The sequence below is a fragment of the Varroa destructor genome, unplaced genomic scaffold (genome assembly GCF_002443255.2).
Source record: "Varroa destructor unplaced genomic scaffold, Vdes_3.0 BEIS01000001.1, whole genome shotgun sequence".
NCBI lineage: Eukaryota > Metazoa > Arthropoda > Arachnida > Mesostigmata > Varroidae > Varroa > Varroa destructor.
The window spans coordinates 35,138,706-35,160,761 of NW_019211454.1; the positions used below are offsets into that span (position 1 = coordinate 35,138,706).

The window sequence follows — 22,056 nt, forward strand, 5'->3', positions numbered from 1 at the left end:
CTTTAGACAAACAAACGTTTCAAAGACGGAGATTAGACTGTTGAAGCACAGTTAGAGGTTGAAATAGGGAAAAATCGAGTTCGGCGGCGGTGTTGAGTATGTTCGAACATAAAATGATGGTAATACTTGCAATGAACTTCAGGCACATCTGCTACTCTTCAACAATGGAACAATGAATGCAGTCTGTTATCTGGAATTTCTTAAGAAACTATTGGCATGGCATTTGAAAGCATACAGTTCGGTCGTTTACCGACAACGCCAGACTCAGAATTACTTCTTGAGCTGGCTTCAGCCAACCTAGTTCCCCGGCCTAAGCCCGTGCGATTATGTGGCTTTCCATACTTTGAAAAGGCCAGCCGGTGGGTGAGCTTATCCCAGTACCGGCTTACTTCAAGAAGCCACAGATAGAGAAATTACGTATGGAAACGCGGATATATGTACAATGGCCATCTACAGTCAGTCGGAGCGTCGCGTGGAAAGCGCGTAAATGTAAAGGAGAGTACGTAGAACACATTAAAAAACATCATTCTAACACAACTAGTTCAGAAATGGATCAATTCCAATTCGCTTGTACCGGCCTAATCTGGTCCTGCGATCCTAGGTATTGACATCGCTACGTCTCATAATAACATTTTGAATGCTCTTGAATCTTGGCCCTTAGCCCTGTGTTCGATACAGTTATTTTTCATCAGGCCCTTTTGGTGGACGCACAAACGCAGCTAGCATTCATTTGTATTCGATTAAACACAAAAACATCTAAAACGATATAGACAATAACAGCAAAAAGCATCCTACGAAAATAGCTCTCTTCTTTCGTATAGAAGTATTGCAGGGTCAACAATGACTTCTTGAAAGCACATTCAAGAACAACATATAAATCATTAACTTTATAAATCGGTTACGCGTGTTAGCCGCAACAAAAACAAACGGGGTGAAATTTATGCTTGCCTTCACTGGACTGGATATTTACAATATATAGGTACGTCAACAAATGCTGTTTGTTAACTTAAGCTATGGTACTTGCTGCTACTGCTACTTTTTTTTAAAATCATTGATGTAATTATCCCAATTTTAATTTACTGCATTATTTGCATCAGAATAAATCTTTTTCTTTGTTTTTTCTTCGTTCTTAAGCTGGGTTGTTACAACAATGTATCGGTGGTTTGAACAATTCACATTTGTGTAATATACGTACGCATACGCGTCTGCTACATGTGCATGACATGTACATACGTTAAGGTGTTAGCAGCTGGCGATAACGTTTGACTATTATTCTTATCTTAGGAACGTAACGCAGGCATATAAATCATCACGGCTGACTGCCAAAAAAAAAGTCACGGTCAATACGTAGATAAACAGGTTCGCCACAACAACGGCGTTCATAGCGAGAAAAACAATCTTCGTCAATCACTGAAAAGCCGCTAATCAAAATCGGGAACGTTTTTTATTTGTCTAACCGTGAGGCTAGTAATTTTTTCATGGAAAATATTAATATGTATATATAAGTTGACTACTGATGAAGATGCTATGTTACGAAATGTATACAATCATGCCAACTTATATATTTCTATTAATATGATAACCAATTAACTGAATTTATCATAAAAGCATTTAAGACTAAGTAGTAACTTTTAACTTACAGGTAAAATATTATATGTAGATGTATAACGTCCTGTAATACCTACAGTGGCTTTCTTCATTTGCTTTTAGTGCCCTAACGCTTTCCCTAAGTCCAGAAACGTTTTACATCTGATGTTTCTGGTTTTCCAGCGTCGCTCACTAACTCAACAACAAAAACGCAAGATTCGCTTTCAGGGAATTACGAGAACGGAACAGTGCTTGTGTTGAATAAACATTATATATATATATATATATATATATTATATATATATATATATATAATCTTCAAACTGGAAACCAAGATTCAAATATCGTCCACGTCGTTGTACAATAGGACACAAGTTTTACATATTGTGTTTTCAAACTAGCCAATTAACAAACTAAGCAACAAAATGCCCTGGTTTTCGAGCACTTAAACAGCAGATAGCAACTAAAAGATACAAGAAAAAAGTAGGGGCGAAACCTGTTGCAGAATAGCGTCCCGCTAAGTAAACCAGAAACGACCTACGTTTTCTGTTGTTCAGACTGTAAGGAACACAATTGATGTCGAGCTTCTTCAATAGCACTTCAGTAGCTAACAATTATGGATATTGGTCTTAAGATGTACCTCAATGGGAGATGTGACTGCCTTTCAAGGGGTACTACGAATCGAGCTGGTGCTATCAGCCTAATACAGACCAATGATCATGTATTATTTGTCCTGAGCCGCTAGACAAACAACAATTTCCCAGTTTACAATAGCAAAGTTATTATTGGTAGAAATGAGATAACCGTTTCTTTTGTTTTGTAGGTTAATGTATGCAAAGTCTTTGCGATTCTAATAGAAAGAATAGCAGTAAAGTGTTGAAGTCTTGACTTAAGATTTGGCTTCGGGGTTGTTCATTGTAATCGTCCCAAGCTCGAATTATTTTGGCGTCAGCCTCCACTGAAAGGGTTGAAGACGCATAACGAGGCGTATGGTTTGTAAAAATATCCGAATAAAGGTATAAACAGTAATTTTTCTATATTTACCGGAGATGTATTCCCAAGTCACTAATTCTTGTCGCATACCTGTCACTGGTATATGGTTTCTCTGTAGAAGGGTTCCTACCGGATGCAGTTAACTCCAAAAGCTTCAGCAGTGCATAGGTCAAAAGGGGAAAAATAGTTTAGTTCACAGTCAGGCTCAATATTGATTTATTCATGTGCCTGACATCGGACCTGTAATAGCAGCTAGGTTCGACCAGCTCCCGTGCGTTCGGTCTTTGTGCATTTTAGCTCGAATTATTTTCGTGCTACAGGTGTGGGTAGAACGTAACGTTGCCCACGTAAATTAGTAAAGCACCTGCAGGAGTAGTAGTAGTAGTAGCGGTAATAACACTACAGGTGTGACTGTCAAAGCAACGACATGAAAATGCCCGGCAAGCAACGAGGACGATAGCAATAGCGGAACATATATCAACGGGCACAGCAAGCGGCGACAGTAAAGGGCTTTCGTGCGCACCGCGCGTTCTGCTAAATCCATAAATCTCAATTCGTAGATAACTAGAATTTACATACTCCCAAATGCTACTATTAGGCTAGCCGCTGTCTGTAAGCATGGTAATGGGCAGTCGAGCGTGACTTAGTTGGCTTGTTCATTGAACTTGACTGTCATTGTTAATCTTAGATCCGAGTGTTACAACTATGAAAAAGTCGTGTGGTATATGGCAAGACTCTGAAGGCAATTCCTAATTACCGTCGTAAAAAAAATTCGCACGAGACCTCTTGAAGAGTAAATACATGTCCTTGTTTCAAGTATGTACCGGTCAATATGACCCCGGTAGTTCAGAACGTTACGACGTGGCCAAATATGCCACAGACTTACAATGGTTAAATAATAAACAACAACAGATCGGACATAGAGCTTCGGTGCGCTTCAGGTGCAAAAAGAGCGCAACAATAGTAGCATACTGCAGTTGAGGGCATTACATTCACATCGAGCCTTTACATAGAAGTGTCTTTAACTGACAATTGCCCCTCCGGTTACGACTGATATCCTCGTGTTTTGGCTGTTATTGTTGTTTCTGTTCTACCAGTCATTTGCTAAGGTAAGGCAAAGGTGTCCTAGCAGCAGCAGCAGCAGCAGATGATGATTTCTGTCGGGATGTACTTTTTCGTGACGCTCAGCTGCCATAAATATCAAAACAAAAAAATTAACTTATGATCACCACACCTATGGATGGCTGGCGACAATCTCGTTGTTGCTGTTGTGTCTGTGTGTCATTGCTTACTACTACAGGATTAAGTTGGCGGACCAACCATATTTTTGTAGGTAATGCAGCACCCGCCACTCTCTCATGAATCAGCTGTTTCTTATTGGTCGCAAAAAGTAACCCAGCTGAAAACGTGGACAAATGAACTTATCGACGTCTTTCGGGAACGAACCGATTGAAAACTATAAACCCCAATTACACGAAGACTGGTATTTGCACGCGAGATTTTGTTAGCATCGTTGATGTTTTCAACGAAGGCCCTTGTCATTTGCGTTCAACAAATGACAAGGGCCTTCGTTACTTAACTTATTTTAACTCTTAACCACTGGAACAGGTGTACGAGTCTCTTTGTGTTTGGATGATATAGTTCTGTTATAGTTTACAGCAGATAACTCCCTATATATAATGGCTGGCGAAAATATGCTGTAGTAGGGACCGTGGCAAGAAACACGATGTTGAAATGTCCGATGTTTGATTTAAAAGACAAAACGGTATACGAGTGTTATCCTAATAAATCAGCTTGCGCACAATTATTTAACGGTAGTTTGAGGTAGTAGAGCACATCGGAAAAAGTTAGAAAAGTTACATATTCTGGCTATGACCTGGACCGCTTTGCGATCTACAGCATATTTCTTATCGGTGATAATACATTAAGAATTGTGTGTCTTTGCACTAGATAGGTTTTTACATAGAGCTAAAACCTTTCGGTGCTGATGGCTCGTGAACCAGCATACTAGGAATCGCTATTATTATGATACTAACGCTATCTGTTCGCTGTGAACATTGTATTTCGACTTCCTTAACAAAGGGTTCTAGCAGAACCTCGTGAAAACTGCTTGATCCCTTCCACTGTCTTTTTCCGACAGCAATCGATTGATTCAGGGTCGTCCTCAGGGTCATCTTACCCTTTGGCCGAATTCGTCCTCGACTTTGCGTCGTTGTTGACGGCCTAGGTGGAGGCTCGACTTTTCACGGTCGCCAACACGCGCCTTCTTTGTTTGTTCATCACCGTCGTCGGCCACTATGACGACTCTTGCTTCAGCAGCGAAAGCTACGTCAGTGATTGTGCTTGATCTGGCCACAATAATGAAGTATGATTCCTGTTCCTTTGTCGGCCTGGCTATTCATTACTTCCTATCGCTCAGCTAGTCTTCCGCTTGTCACAGTATCGCTGCTTACATGCATACCCTACTACGGCTATGCGTTGACCCCGCATCCAAGCAACATGAAACGCGTATTAAACACGCGTCTTTCTTCTCTCGCATTTTTCTTAATTCTCAGTTTGCCTATTTTTCTTTTTTTCTCGAATAAACATCACTGCCACTGTGACTGAAATAGAACAGGGAATTCATTCTACAGGTCCCGATAGAACTGTAGACAGAGATAGCCTTACTTGTAGAATTGTCATTGCCACTCCTGCCTTTGTCACTGCCGGATGTCAGTGGGTCTTTTTGCGTCATTTTGATGATTCTGCGCTCAGTCTCTGCCGCTTCGTAGGTATCTGTTACATCTGTCCGCGTACGCCACTTTTATGAACAAATGCTACCAGACAAACAGCATATTTAAATATGCACACTTCCTCCACAAAATCTCAAGATAATTTTTTGACGCACGACCCGCCATGTCCGTAGTTCGCAATAGAACTTGCTCTCATCTTCGGCAGGAACAGACACGCAGCGTGACAAAGCAATTTACAACGATGTTGCTACGACAGGTTAATATCAATCACCAGCCGACGTATCGGAATAATCGGCACGCCGACTCTGACATTCGGGATCAGGCAATAGAAGCACTATCAAGTGATCGTGGCGACATACTGCATTGAGAGACAGTTGTGCGGGGCACGAGTATCGAACTACACAGCGAGGTGCTAGATAAGACTGTCTTGAACCAATACTATTACTGATTGGTGATAATGAGGACGAACAAGAAGAAGATAAATACAATTAAACTTCTACCATCCTATACTTTGTCAAACAACTAGTAATCCTCTACACGTAATGGACAGGAGAAAAATACAGCCTAAACTATTTCCATAGGGATTCCTTTTTGCAAACTGCAAGCACAACGAATATCTCGCCTCCTGTTGTTGTTCTATGTCAAAGATAGGAACAATAATCGTTGGTCTCGCGTATAGATCCTTGCGATAGCTTAGTGGGTAACGTGTTGGCCTGCTAATTTTGACGACACGTTGCGGTGTAGTTCTAACGCGGGCATACACTGTGCTGTGAGTCAGCCGGCCGTCTGATGAAATGCCTGAAGGCGGTACCGGACGTAAAATTCTAAACATACAGGTTTCATCTACAAGAACGGTGTTATTCTTGGCTTGGACACGCGAGCAGCTTGCGGCAGCATTGTCAGGTAGAAAAAAATTATAAAAGCCACACTGCTCTGCCAGGAAGATTCACTGCGCAGATGCTGGAACAGATGCAGGCCTCGAGAAAAACTTCAAAATTACGAAGTTCATTGAGCTGATCATTTATGCATTGAATTGTGGGCATCAGCCGCGTCTCTGAACGCGACTTATCAAACGATATGTGTATCGATACCAAAGACATGTCCGATGTGCGCAATCGTTGAAGGGGCCAACCTAACTGGCCGCACCTCACCTCATGGCGATTTATGCAAGCTTCCTTACTCGACAATGGGGCCAAAACCTCTTAATGTCGTTGTAGCGTTGGAAAACCAGCAGAACCAATTGCGATGAAGTGACGCAATTGCTGCGGGCACCACATACGATATGGGTTTGGGGCCTAATGTCGATTAGGCCTCTCGTGGTTATGAGGCTGTATGTAAAGACGATGAACGTACTTATAAAACAAGAGACGACAAATTCTCGAAAGCAACACAATTCAGTTTAAGGTGCAAGAGATCGATCATTATATGAGGAGTGTATGAGAACTTTTGTGTACGATTACTTTTTAATATTAATTCTTGTGAAATAAATGTGAAAAGATGATTGTGGCCTGCTTATTCTATCTTCAACAGGAAATGGAATGTTCTCTTTCAATGCTTTTTTGGGCTGAATTGAAAACGCGCTGAAAAACGATATTTATCTACTACTATTATACGGAGCTAAATGAGAGAAATCGATCTCAATGAGCTGAATAGCTCAAGTTGACATATGGGCAGAATGTGCCATTGAGATATATTGATGACTTTCAGCAATACTCAAACTCGTAAGTCATTCCTCCCATGTACAATGAACTAAAATCAAGTAAAATGTTTCTATATTTACAATATCCGTAATATGAATCGGTTTATATCAAATCTGATTGTACTTACTCCAAACTATAGGACACCAGTTATCTAAGCACAGTACTATTTGTAACTTCGAATAACCGTGCGCAATTATATCGAACATAAACATTTTATAGATACCAGCCATGTTTGAAAACCAGACGTAAAGGTCAGTTTGTTTTCGAAATTATGTCTCGTTCTTCAAGCTACAAACGATACATTTTGCGTACATCCATCCTTCGAACGTTTTAATAAAATCACACGTAATTTCTGTAAGCAAATTGGCGCCAACGTGCTTTGCGCGGGAAAAGCGTTGACGAAACAAGCGAGCACGCGGTTGACCTGGTGATTATTTTTTCTTCCGGCGAATCGGCAAAAGCGTTGCCGAAGTAAAAACGTTGCAGAAGAGCCATCTGTTGCTATAGCAGCCTGTGCCACGGCATCTTGACAGCATCGACCTTCACCTAGAGAAGAATATGGAGTCGAAGCGTGGGACAATCGAGCTGCTTATTACTTCAGTGAATAGTTTAAACAAGATCGCACCCCGCATGAAAATAGAAATAATGTATTATGAAATAACTTAATAAAGACTTTTTGAAATTTTGCGTCTTTAAAAATCATAGACCGCAGGAATATAAGCAACTGCAATAACTTTCTTCAGTAAATTAACGAATATTGTACAGGCATATTAGAGCAAGTAAGTTAATGTTTAGATTCTTGAATGTGTAACGCAGTGTTGATCGTTATTGTGTTTATCATAAGCGCAACATGGCGCTAAACTGACCTTTGAATTGGTCCGCCACGAACGTGACTCGATAGTTTTCTAAACAAACTCTTCCTTCTTTCGGTGCTCTTAAATTAAAATAGCAAATATAAAGGATATTTCCGAAAGCAACAGCTAATTTTTAAACACTAGCGAAACTGCCACCATTTTATATGGAGAACTCGTCGCAGCCTGGCGTCTTATAGCTGCAAAGTGTTTTATCTAATGCCCTCAAAAATCATATACACTATCCCTTTTTGCTAACCAGGCTCTTTTCAGATATTGCCACGTAACGCGAAGAACTACTTCACAACCGCACCACCAGATGCAGAGCTGGAAATATTTACTTAGATATTTTTACTCAGGCCTAAAATAAATAAAATCTCGAGGAGCTGGCCGAATATATATATTTAGGACTAAAAATATTCAGGATCTATCCACCTAGCGTACTAACCTATGAACGGCTTTCATCTCCGCCTATATGTGCTTCAAAACGTACCGCTAAGGTCCCAACATTACCGGCCTTTGTAGTACTTAGACCTAACGAACGAAGAGCAACTGACGCATTTGTTTGCCATGATCTAACTTAGCTGTATAAAGTTCTGCTCTTCTGCCATTTTTCCCACTGAGAAAGAGTTGTTTTATTGTTATTAGCATCACTGCTTTAGTTTTAGGAATAAAGGCTCTAATTCAACAGATCGCGTACGTACTCATTTCTAATTATAGTATATGATTTGTCGTTGTCGCTGACAATGACTACGTCATCGACGTAAGTCTCTATACCATCGTCTCGTTGTCGGCTGCCTGGAACAGCAGTAATGGCGCCAATTTGTTTACGCTTTCACGCCAGCGTACACTGGAGGGCTGTTTTTCTAGTCGTAATTATGTGGGGTTGTTACCGAAGGCGTTCTGTTAAGCATCGGCACCCGCGGCAGCGTCATTGGCAGTAGCAACAGCTATCGTTGTAGTGGTGAATTAACAGTAACAGTGTGGGCCATGTGTTGGACGGCCGTCATTGGTGACTTCGATAAATTTTTTCTAGTCCGGATCGACTGATATTAGATGCGGCCTAGCTGCTTTTGTCGATTTCGTCGACGTCTGTACCATCGACGACAGCAGAGGCAGTAACCACCATAATAGCTATAGCTAATTGGGAGACTGCACGATTACAGGTAATTTTATAGAAATAGCATGATAATTATTACCAAGGTTAACAAGTGGCAGACAAAGAGGACGCCGACCGTCGCGCAGTGGAGGAGGCTGGAAACTTCTATCCGTCTCGTAGAAGACAAAGAACTTGGCTGAGCCGACGACGCAATCCCTGAAGCGGTAGCGACACAATCTGCAGGCGGAAATTAAGAAGAGGACAATAACAACGCCACCAATAATAACAATAGCAGCGGCGGCGGCGACGAGGTGAATCATCAAGGACCTTGCGTACGCGCGCGCCCGCGAAAACACCTACCTATATATATATATATATATATATATATATATATATGTATATTTAGCTGATGCTATTCAGACAGAGTAATAGTATGTAACTGCCGTAGAAGTGTCTGTCTCTAACGGCATTACCGGCACCAAATGGTGTATGTCAAAATTTGGAGCACAGCTCTGTGTCGGGCCGTTTCACTAATGAATAGAACAACTCTATGCAGACGCAGCAATAAACGCACGGTGGAGATACGGCAAATGGCCAACGTCTATCCACTATAACAAATATTTTGAGCACTTAAAATCGACATCTTCGGTATTCTTTCATCCGATAAAAGTTGGTTTAAAAAAAGCACGCAGCATCTAATAACTTTCTTAACTTTAATAATCACTCGCTCATATTGGTTTCGGACTATAACGAACAACACCAATTTAAGCTGGCTATTTACTGGAAAAAAAATGAAACCTTCGAATGGAGCACGAGTATGATAGAAGCCTATCTGTCAGTGTACGTGGCCGCAAATTGTAATGCTAATAGATCTGTATATGTTTTCTAACTCATGCTTGCGGCCACGAAAGCACAAATGAATCCTGTTGTACACGGCCAAAACGGCGGCGGTCAGTGCTTTCTGAGCAGTTGAATATTTTGTCTATAGGTTCCATTGGCTGATCAGTGTTCATTGAGAATCATCAACTAACCGTTACGGTCTTATGGCGGATATTATTAGTGTATAGGACAATCGATTTATTTTGACATGTGTCAAGAGTTTATAGTGCTCGGAGCTAGCTGCTTGCTTCTATTCGTTGGCCACCGATGTTGACGATCAGCTAACGTTATGTCTATAGCGATTTTTAGGTTAATGAGGGGCGACTAATTGTACAATCAAGCCTTATATTCGCCTCCCGTAGTCCCATACGTCAGACGTATGTACTCAGATTTCTAGCGTAGCTCGACTGATACGCCACTAGGCGTTCGTCGATAAAGTCATTCCTTAGTTTATGACATTATATATGGGTTACAACTATGTGCATATGAAAGAAAGCTGCCAGGCCAAACCTTATTGGAAACGCAATGCATTAGAGCATTTCCGCTTTACCACTTCCGGTTGCAATACGCGACAACTAAAGGCACAGTTCCGTCAGCTCATGAAACGTGCTAGCCCAATCGGCCACGCGATAGCTCTTATTAGGCTTATATGAACCTTCTGGTTGCACGAAGGATACACCTAACCAAATACACAACGTATTGATACAGAAACACACAGGCACTGACAAAGCTATAGTAGAATGAGCTTTAATGTAATTAATATATATATTTACATAATCAGCAAGATTATTTACATCTCCGACACGAAAATCGTATCTCTAATATTAAGCAAATTGAAAATTTAGCCTATAGAAAAATGTTATATTATACGGCCAGGTTTACGTCGGCCTTTCTTTTTCATCTAGAGTATTAACTTAAAGTGGCATTCCTCTGCTGTTTAGGCGCGTACGTTACCTGTGCAGGCAAAACGAAATGAATGGGGGCATCCTTCGTACTCCCGCTAAGTAGGGCGCGGCCACGACTTCGCAATATAGCCAACTAGGTGATGGCGACGGTGGCTGTTCTGTCTTGCCCGTCCGGGTCCGCATTGATGACCCCATAGGTTCAACTCAGTGGGAAAGGACGAAAGCAACCTGTCTGGGGTGTGATCGTCTGACCGCTTTCAGGCGATCCTAAAATCTAGATGCCTCTTTCGCTTATCGGCTGGATCAAGAACCGCACAGTATGTGATCATAGCCAGTGTTAATTAAGCTGACAGATCGTCAGAAGACTAGTAACGATATAGACGCCTAGTCACAACGGTACGAAAAAGACAAAATTCCGTTCAGCGACTGTGAGCAGCTCGAGCAACGATTATCTTGACCAGTAAAACCTAACTAAATTATACAGTTTAGCGTACTTTTAAAATACATAATTCACACATAATGCTAACGTTCCAGTATGACATTGGTAGTAGTCACTATCACAATCTCCTGTGGTTTGCTTGTGGACTGTATCTGCCTTACTATAGAAAGTGTACGAATATCCAGTGTCCTTTGAGCATCTAGATTGCTTTCAATGATAACTTCTGCCTAGACCGACGAATTGCTATCGCTATTCTATATATACATATATACATACATGTTTATATATTAGCTAGTCGACAGGAAAACTTGTATGGTATAGCCAAGCATCGCCGTTTGACCATTACAACAATTGCAATGATTGTTATCTTATCTGCTAAGAGCCGCGCGCTGCTTAGTAATGCGACCGGCACTATATGTCGATGCACAGTATCGCTTCAATGAACGATACGGAAATTTTCAAGAGAAAAATTTCATAACGAAGGTCGCGTTCTGCCCGCCTGTGCAGTCTCGGCCCATCGGTCGAAGTCGATGCCATGAAGCGTCACGAAAACCGCAGGCCGTCATAACCACTAGCGCCTAATCACTTGAGGATGAACATAAGTGCCTTCGTCTTGCCACTCTGATTCGCAAGCCGATTTCGAAATGAATGCCATCTGGTCAGTACAGCGTTGCAAGGGTGCTGGTAGCAGTGGTCTTGTCCTGGGATCGCCAAACACAACCTGCCCAACAGTGGTGAATCTCCGCTACCCCTGACAGCGCCGACAGTGGGGATAAGCGAACCTCGCAGGCCACTCGACGAGTGAACAATGCATGGACATATTCGTTGTGTTACGGTAGTATTTAAGTGGCACTCGACAACGTTTCCGCTCTGTCGATTACAATCTACCTACTCTGCGCGAGTCAGTTGTAGTGGGACAGCTCGAACTGTCGGAAGGAGATGAGGGCGTCTGATTTCAAAGACAAACACCTTCTATGGATCCGATTATCGTTGTCATTGTATTCTTGTATATGCGCTGTATTATAATATTGTCTCGAAGTCCTCGCGTGACTGGCACACTTTTGAAGACAAAACAAATACCTTCAAAACATACAAGGTTTGACTGCGTCAACAATTGCTCCTTGATTGACTATTAGACATATTAATGGAAACGGCTTCTCGTTTTCTAGTATATATATATATGTAGATGATTTATGCTTATCTATAGTAGACAGACAGACAGACAGACAGACAGCGAGTCACTCCATCGTGGAGCTGCGATACTCAAGTAAAATGGACACTATCATATGCACCCATGGGGCAACACGAATTATTTTTCTTCATTGTGACAGTATTCGAATCTTTCTGCATCATATTCGAGCTTATAGTAGAGGGAAACGCCGATCTCGAGCAAACCATGTATAAAACGTAGTGCAAATGCTAAGCCTGCAACATTACTTGTATTTCACTCGTGTCTATTAAACAATTGCGGACATAACATATGTCTATAAGTATATTCGTTTAAAATCTAACATCACTCGTTGGTTACGGTGAGGATGAGTTTCGACGAAGACACACACAATTGAAAACGAAAACATATATGTATAAGATGTGATGGGCATCTTCGTGTTGCATGCGGGTCCTATACATAAGATAAAGAATGGGAAATCTTGCCATAACGAACAAATTGGCTAACTCAAGCTAAACAAGTGGCATACTAATCGAAAAGAAGTGAGTAAATCATTCATGTTGCGCCCAAACTGAAAATAGGAAATCCACTAGCTTTATTCAGCCTTTGACGTTACCTGCAAGCCTATAAGCTTGAAAGATCCAGTAACCAGATCACATAGGTGGTCATCCTCTTCTGTCAAGATTAACGTATGCTCAATGTCTGTGATTGCGGTCTGTGCCAGTATCTTAATAAGATATTTTGAAGGAAAATATTCTTCAAATGCCCAGTTGCTATTGAAAGGACTATATATATAGTGAGAGCACAATATGGCTTGTCCCCTATGGCAAACATTCGATATCTAATAGTTCGACACTCTGAGCTACAATATACTACATTTTACGCCTTGTCTGTGCTTCGGCAGTCCCAAAATACGGTTTACTCACCTGTCTAAAGTGTGCACTTAGAAAAGGCTCCGTGTCCTAACCAGCAAAAAAGTTTGAATCGCACTTTACATACACCGTTTTCGAATGAGCCTTAGTTAGGGCACTAGGTGGTTTGATGAAGAGAGAAATTGTTTCCAGCGGACTGCGTGGTGTCGTTATTGTTTAATATTACCTGTCCACTTGTCCACTTGCTAACGATGTATCATACGACCTGTGCGAAAATTAGTACCACCTGTTCTATTAGGACGCGAGTTATTTTAAGGATCTCTAACCGGGCCCTAATACGCACTAAGCGTTGCGAATTTCAGCGCGAAGCAAACATAGTAAAGGTACCTTAACATAGTCTTTGCACTATATATATATATCGCTGTCGTACAAACGCGGCTGTTAACGTTAAGCACTGTCGCTCCCACGTTTTAAGCTGTCACTACTGACTGACCTGGGCCAATCAAGTTCCTTTTGTCTACCTCTGGCCATATTGATCGTTGCGAGAGTAGGTTGAGTGTAACTTTCAATTTACGAAATCCGTTTTGATGATAATCCTCTTGTGTCAATCTTCGGTCCGCCGCCTCGGGCTTCATACGGACGACGAAACACGGTGACACGGCCCGAATCAACCAACCGGGATGCCTGAAGCGACGTCACGCACGCTAACGCGCTCACTGGTGATCGGGTGATGAGTTGTAGATAATGAGGCGTACAACCGAGCGAAAGAGGGAGTCTGAAGGGCTTAAAGCGTCATTCTGCTATCGTGCACACAACGCAAAGTCCCAGGCTATCGGAGAAAGGATGGCATTAGCTATAAATTGTAGTTCGTCTAAATCATACACCCACATGACGAAATCGTGTACGATGTGTATTGTGACATGTGCGACGACTAGTACTGCCTGTTCTACCGGGGCATTAACCATTTAAAAATAGCGTTCTACCGGGGCATTAACCATTTAAAAATAGCTAACTACAAACGAATAAAGTCCAAGGCTTTTTTGGTGAAAACTTTTGATGAAGAACTTGGTTAGCGTTTGAAGATACTTCCGAACACTTGTCGAACAGCTGGCATTGATGCAAGCGTTTAAGGCTATGCATGTACCGGCTTGCTTCAGGAGAACTTTTACTGTATAGATCAAATTAGGTAAACGTTTTTTTTTTTGCTGAATTTAATTTTTTGCTAAAGAAATCCCACTGTTATCTCTTCGAACTGGGGACGATAACTCCAAGACCTTTTTGCTGGCAGTAGGGGCTCACGCATTTGTCAAACGAACAAGCATAGCTGGCTCAACAACGAACACCACAAAAAGGTGCAATATAGTTAATGTCTTGTCTCCTCAATGTCGAATGAGAAAACTGTAAAAGTGCGGAAAATCTATTTCACTTTTATTGATATTGCATCTCCCAGAAAGTTAAGCTGATCAAAAGAAGCGTATGCATATTTCATACTCTTTGTTTTGGAACAGCGGCCCACCCTGAACAAAGGATTAACCTAGTTCTCGAAGGACATCAAAGGCGCGCCAAAAACGTTCTATTGATGACCATTTGTGAGTATCACGTTCCATCGTAGGCCGTCGGTGGCCGACGAGCTCCTTTGTTTGTGTAGCTCGTTCCCAAGACACTTCAGTCGAATAAAAAAAGTATATTCGTGTACATATTACATGTATATTGTAACGCACTGACACATATACTATACTGAACTTCGTCTTCGGGTTTAAGATAGCTTTCGTTTTTAAAGTTTTTAAGATACTTCTGAGATCGTTTAACTGACTGCTAACAAATTAATCCGGTGCGCTTCGTATGCTGACCTTTTCACTACTAAATATTCAATGTGCGTATACCCGGCTACGTAAACGTTGCAAAAAAGGACTACACCATACATGTGACAGCTTTCTGTCTGAATAGATGACACAGATAATATCTATTTTCGTGACAACAAACGCGTAGATTTTTGAAGAAATATTAATGAAACAACCTGCTATGCGGTACGTACGGTATATTGGGTTCGATACTGCGCAAATTTTACTGATTCTGTCATGCCTAAGTAAGTGGGGAAAAAAAGGTGAAACAAAGCTGGTTGGCTCTGTTGTTCAACTATGGACTGAGAACGAAAGCTTTATGTACGCTGTTTACCTCTCGATATACGACTTATTTTAAACAACACACCGCAATAATACGGTGCCATCTCATTTAAAATACAATTATGTCTTAAAATGTACCAATTCAAAGCTTTTTGACCGTAAGCCTTTTCTACCTTGTAAACATGAACACTTTTTAAGCTACCATTTCAACGAAAAAACGTTTTCTTCATAGAAACGAATTTCGCCATCTTTTGTGAACACAGAAGTTACTTACTTTAAAGCTATACATTTTCAGTGAAGAGACTACCATGGAAGTTTAATTTTCCGGTATAAACGTAGCTTCCTAAGTATAATTAGTCGTCGATGTTGTAAGAATGGTCATCATTATCAGTACCGTCGTCATTGACCACTGTAACAGCGCGAATATATCTTTTTTTTTTGTTGGTATGTCACCGCAAATGTGTCTCGTAAAGTACCAAGATTAATGTTATTATTAGAAATATTTCCCAGCTGAATTAGCGCCTTGCCAAAGCGTCAAAAGTTGCTTTGGAACGTCACGCTATTGCACTTCGTTAGATCGATAGGTATGTCAAATAGTTACTAGCTTACCTTCAAATAGCAGTTACGTCTGTCATCACCATATTGCTTATAAGTAGAAGATATTTAGCACCGGATCAGTCACATCCATAGAAATATCAACCACAATGTCATATTGTGAGCCGAACCATGCGCGGATGCGGCCGAGCTGAATCTCACTTAGGTTAAATGTTCTTTGTTGCTTTATTTTTCCAATCCTATATACCCAATGCGCTCGTCATCTTCTGTATCAAGCTTAAATTACTAAGATCATAGAGTTTTAGATTCAGCTGAGCTTCACTGCCTTTGCCAATGCTCTGCCGGCCATTGATACCGAGACGAATGTCTCTCTCTGTAGAATCGAGTTCTGTTACGTTTTACAGATCCTCAGCTAGTCAGCTAGACCTCACTAGGTATTCGTCATTTTGACCCCCACAACATTTTGCATACAAACAGTTTATCCCCGATGAAAGATACGCGTCGCACGCTAAGTTTCTCTCTCATGCTACCACTCTGCCGTGGCTTGCTACGCTCCGTATTCTAACAGTTACAGTCAACATAAAGAGGTCGTTTGCTTTTCTGTGTCGAAACCAATCAAACATAGTTAGTTTTTTCTGCAAACACCCTAGGTAATCTCAACTATAACGGGTCACCCAATCACAACAACTGAAATATCCGCCTGAAAGTGACGTTTGGCAAGCTCGTGGGCAGCGCGGATCCATTCATCAAAACCAGGTTTTCAGCATTTCTGTATACAGCGTATCACTAAGCCTACGTCCTCGTGCTAGCTAAGTAAGTAACTTATTTACTTGCTATTCTTAGGTCTAGGTCCGAATCCGGGCAAAGGAAACACATGCTTCGTTTCGTACTGTGAGCCACCCAGCCGTCTGTTTGTCTGTCTGATGGAATACCTGGACGTGAAATTGCTTGGTTAGTTTCGTTCCGTTTTCTTTTTCACACCTTTGATGAATCACGGTGTGGGAAAACGAGACGCTGTCGCTTCGTGGCGATGCCACGGTGGTAATGTGCTGTCTTTTCAAGCAACTTTCAATTACCGATTGATGTTGGCTGTCTATTGTTTTACAGACCTGCCGTATTTTCACTGTATCTTCTTCTGGTATGAGATAAGCTAATATAACTCTCATTGTTAAAACTCCAAGGGATCGACGAGGGCAACGCGATGCGCGATTGTCTACCTTGTATTCTATCCGTATTTGCATTGTGGACTGTGGGCAAATCCCAATAATACTGATTCATATTGGCAGCACTTGGTCACTGTTGTTTACAGGTAAAACATCGGCCGGTGTCAACAAAAGTACCAAGTGCACGGGTACCAACACCGGGAACAAATGCCTTACGCGGGCAACGCTGGGTAAAGCTTACATGAGTTTCTGGACAGCTCTGGGACGTTTGTGCCTCATTTGCTTTTCGATCGATGCCCGTGCGGCGGCTCAAGATCGACGCATTCCCTGTGCTTTGTGGTGTGAGTCCTGTAGGAGTGCTGTTATTCGTTCGGCTACGGTTGGCAAATACGGGAGTAATGCTGAATGTCTCTGCATTGCGACTGCATATTGTTACCTGATTGCGGGCTTTTCCGGCCTTCTTGAATTTCCCGCCACTAGTCGTCTGGTTTGTACTCGTGGGCGTCCTTTCCACTTTGCTTTAAATCAACAAGCTCAAACTGTATTGAAATCGCTTAGTCAACTTCGTCGTCAGTAGCACTACGAATGAGAGATTGTTGCGATTACCGTCTCCGTAGTATTGAATACATGAAAGTCTGTACTAAATTACTTGTAGCATAACCGGCTGGGTAAGCTAAGCTTCTTGAGACCTAGACAGCGTGTACAGAGCTTACACGTACGCTTTGGGCCGACGAATGCCAATTCGTAGAAGCAGCAGTATTGTAAGTAGCAATGCTGCACGTAGGAACATCTCTGTATTACGTCAGTGGATGTAGCTATATTGAGTTGGCTGCAGAACCAGTATTCCACTAAAGGAGTATTACTTATCGTTCCTTCTTCTATTATTATTATTACCTGACCTGAAGGGGCGGGGGTGAGGAAAGGCAGATGACATCGAGTAATAGATAGCAGCATCAATCACAGTAGATGATCTCGTCATCATCTCACATGGTCAATAAGCTAAGTTAAGAACTAAGCGAGCGTTTTTAGCTAACCATGTGTCACTTCCTGCTAACTGTGAGGGAAAGCAGAAACAGCGAAGAGGCATTATCGTCCAGGAAAAAGCTTCCACTCGGCCGTATACTGCTGGCAGCAAAAGTTCGTGTTAGTATCTACAATAACAACAACAAACAGTGTGTGTTTCAGTGTTCAATGTTATCGTTGCTTGAGATCGTTAATCGCGCGCGGATGCTGTGCTATTACCTGCGGACGATCCAGGTTAATCGGAAACCTAATGCTGCCGCGAATATGTACGTATTTGCTTACTGTTAAAGGTTATCTATCGCACGACACGCTAGGCACAAATCGAGCCGCGTGCGAAAGATCGAGCCTTAATGTGTCGATATTCGATGAGCCGAACTTGTGTACTTGTTGATAGAAACATAGAATAGTAACAACAACAACATGACATCTGCTGTCGTTGTGGTTATCGTTTCTTTTACTGTGAACGCGGCAGTCTATTGTTTAACTGGAGAATAGCGGAGATATTTTTATTATGGCCATAAGCTACTGTTTGACTAGTATGAATATCTATTGCGCACTTAAAAGAAATGCTTCTTTCTCGTTGACCGACAGACGGGCACAAGCTCTGCAATTGTCAGTTATGTCATCAGGCTGGAGGTGAATGCTGTAAAATGGGCTTGAAACGTTTAGCCGCTACGGAAGGGAAAGCCAATCGTGTTTTTTTGGTGGACGTTTCCGTGTTTTCGAAATTATTCGTTTTCTTAATTTCGATATCGAATCAATCTGAGCGAAACATCGATACTTTTTTCACATCCTCTTTGTGATCATTTGAATTGTGTCTAAAAGGTCTAAATAAGTCAATATATTTGAATTTTAACTTAAGTAGACCCTTTAGACTTATCTGTTTAACGTTATGGTAAGATTATGCAAGGGAATAATTCCACTGGCAAATTCTTTTATTGCAGTAAATGACTAACTACAATGGTATATGTATGTGCACGATACAGACCTAGGATCGAAAGTTAAAAAATTAGTTAATATGGAGTTATCATTAGTAGCTTGCTTAACTTTTAGACTGGCTGTAATGTAAAATTGGTTTTTACTTAATATTACGCTATCTAAATAGTAGAGTGCTAACCGGACAGAATAGCAGGCCTTTACTTGAAATGCATATTTCGGTTCGAGAATGCGCCCATTTTCTCTAGCTGGCTTTTTCTCGGATTGGGTGGGTTGAACAACGGAGTACCACTTTTGCCCAATCCTGCGTTTAACGAAGTTTAGTAGTTGTTCAAACGTGGTACATCGGCCAAAGCCGGGGTCTCGATGTTAGAAATACTTATTGCTAGTGTTTTTGTTGTGGCAAACATCCGCTTGGACGCTTAGCGTCAAAAGCGATACGACGAATATTATTTTGAAAGTAGAAGGTTTGAAGGTCGAACTGATGCATCTTCTGGAAGGAAGCCATTTCAGGCTTGAAGCGGTTAATATTGTGTGAGGTCTCGATCGCAATACGTAAATCTTCTATTATCAAATACGTTGGTGAAGGTTTTTTAATGTTAACTTTGGTTACCTTTGACCACCGTCGCTGCTTTGTGCTCTTGAAGAGGATTATGTTAGCGTTGTCCATCCTCAACGCCGGCTGAGATTTCTCCTATTTTATCATAAAGTAAGGGATAATCGAGACGTAATAGATGGACACAGATTATACGTAACGGTTAGCGGTAAATAAAAATACATTTTTTACTATTTTTATCTTAGCTTGCCGCTAGTGATCAAATGTGCTAGCGAAATATTCCCAACTTGTTCACGTAATTGTATTGTAGAATCTGAGATTGGAAAAAGTCTAATAGTAGAAAATCACCAATAGTAGGACACTCTCTCAAATACGTTTTGTATTGCTATTTTTTTCCGTCCCGGCTGCTGTTCCGTGTGCTGCTCAGCCGGAAATCGACAAGACAACCATGAGCTAACATCGGCTGAAGTTCGTCCGCCACTTCCATAGCTCAATCAGAGGTAAATTTTGCCAGCAGCAGGCCAATAGCAAGCATTGAACCATTTAGGCCTTAGTAAGTCAATCGGTGGATGAGCTGACTTGCTGCTTACGGTCTGCGACTGCCGCAGAAGAACAGCAAACGAGATGAACAGACACGTTTATGGGACACGTGGCGGTTTGTACAACTTCTTCAGATTGACACCACTTCTCTAGCCTAACTTCCGTCTATATATTAGGATACAATGCGTATGCGCCACAATCATGGCGTATGTTGCATTTCCTAACGAAAAGATTCAAAAATAACCGACTAACGAGCATCCCTAAGATAAAGCTAAACGTTCCACTCACAAAGCGCAAACCATCTTGGTATACTGCTGTGTGCTGCGAAGTGTTGTAGACTGGCCGAGAGGATGTAGGCACTTTAGCGTAGAGTAAGAAGTACTTGAAACAAGGAAACGCACCGACCTTTTGTGTCAATGGCACGTTCAGTTGGCCGCTGATTACTGCAGCGACGGCAGCAGAGTTTGTGAAGGCTGCAGCAATGGCAGGATCGTGCTACAAGCAGTTAGGAGGAAGTGGTATAGAAGCCAAGCTTCTAAGACGCGGTTTTGTCTCGCCGGGACACTGAGAAACAGCGCCATATGGGAAACGCCGCTTGGGGTTGAGCACCGCCTCCACACAAGAAGTGTGGCGGGCTCCAATTTCCTTGCTGTCAAAAACAGGCTTGAAAGTACTTTTGCTACCAGCCATTGTTCACTTCACCTTGGGTAATGCTAATACGCTATACGACCGAGATTTCAATCGAGAAGCTCTGATTAATGGCGACGTTGTCTTCGGTAGCGTTCGATTACGTGCATTAGATGAAGACGGGACGATATTGATGACAGGAGCTTTTTGGTGCCTAATGTGGAAAGGCCGCATTACCAATTTTGACGTACGCCTTCGCTATAAACGGCGCTCATGGAACTTTCTTGGGCTATTATCTAACAGTAATTGTGTAGGTGAAGAATAGAAACAACAGCTTTATTTTGTAAGGGATCACTTATTGCAAAGGATTTTTCAACTGTACATCAATACTAAATACTTGAGTTCTCATTACAGCTTTCGTGAATAAAACATACGCTTAGTTTGAGAAAATTTCTATGAAAGCTTATTGATTTTAATTATAATTATTATTTTAACTCAATTAACATAATTTACCTTATCAATTACAGTGGGGTTTAAGTGGATTTAAGCTATGTAGATATAGTTCAGGAAGGACACCAAAATTATTTTTTGAATGGATTGGCAGATTTTTTTTGTAAGGTCTGAACCTCCTAATGACAACGCTTTTCCAGAGGTCTTTAACCCAAAAGTTAGACAAAGTGCAGCTTGGGCGAAAAATCTCGCACGAATTTTAATTGACTTGTGTCGCTGCTACCTTCTTCCATATCCTTGCATAGCCCATAAATAGTGGCCTTCACCATCAACTAAGAAATACACTGCATTACAACAGTGATATATTATAGGAACGTTGTGAAAAGCACACAAATCACTGCTGTATTTCAATAAACGACTAGGCTTGACTGAGCCTCTTCCTGTCAAAAATAAGGCAACAACACTAAAAAGCCATAGAAACACACGAACAAACGTGCTAGAACCCCGACAGCGGCTGCAGATTTTGACAGACGCTCGCTCTAGGGCCTAGATAGGCTATAGCAGCTACGAAAGCACAAAACATATCTGCCGCCAACAAAATACATACACACGCAGACTGCCGACTCCTCAAGATACCTGACTTGCAGGTGTAAATCGCCTTCCATCAGCCCTAGAAGTAGATCTTTTTCCTCACTACCACCCTGTGGTAACGGCGGACGACGGGCGGACGAGCGATTTTCGTTACCCTAAAGCCTCTTTTTTCCATTCCTAACTCCTGGCTATGACGACGAATAACCCATGTTCATCATAAAAATCATCATTGTATGAAGCGGATAGGGTAGAGAAGGTACAGCTAAG

The 22,056-nt window shown here is 41.6% G+C and overlaps 1 long non-coding RNA gene across 1 annotated transcript in view; it reads left to right on the forward strand.

Moving 5' to 3' along the window:
* Positions 1-17,240: 17,240 nt before the first annotated feature.
* LOC147758562 (uncharacterized) overlaps positions 17,241-22,056 on the forward strand; it is a 107,429-nt gene continuing 102,613 nt past the window's right edge. The window contains exon 1 of the long non-coding RNA XR_015318636.1: positions 17,241-18,355. This is a non-coding gene — a long non-coding RNA (uncharacterized LOC147758562). The remainder of the gene's footprint in view (positions 18,356-22,056) is intronic.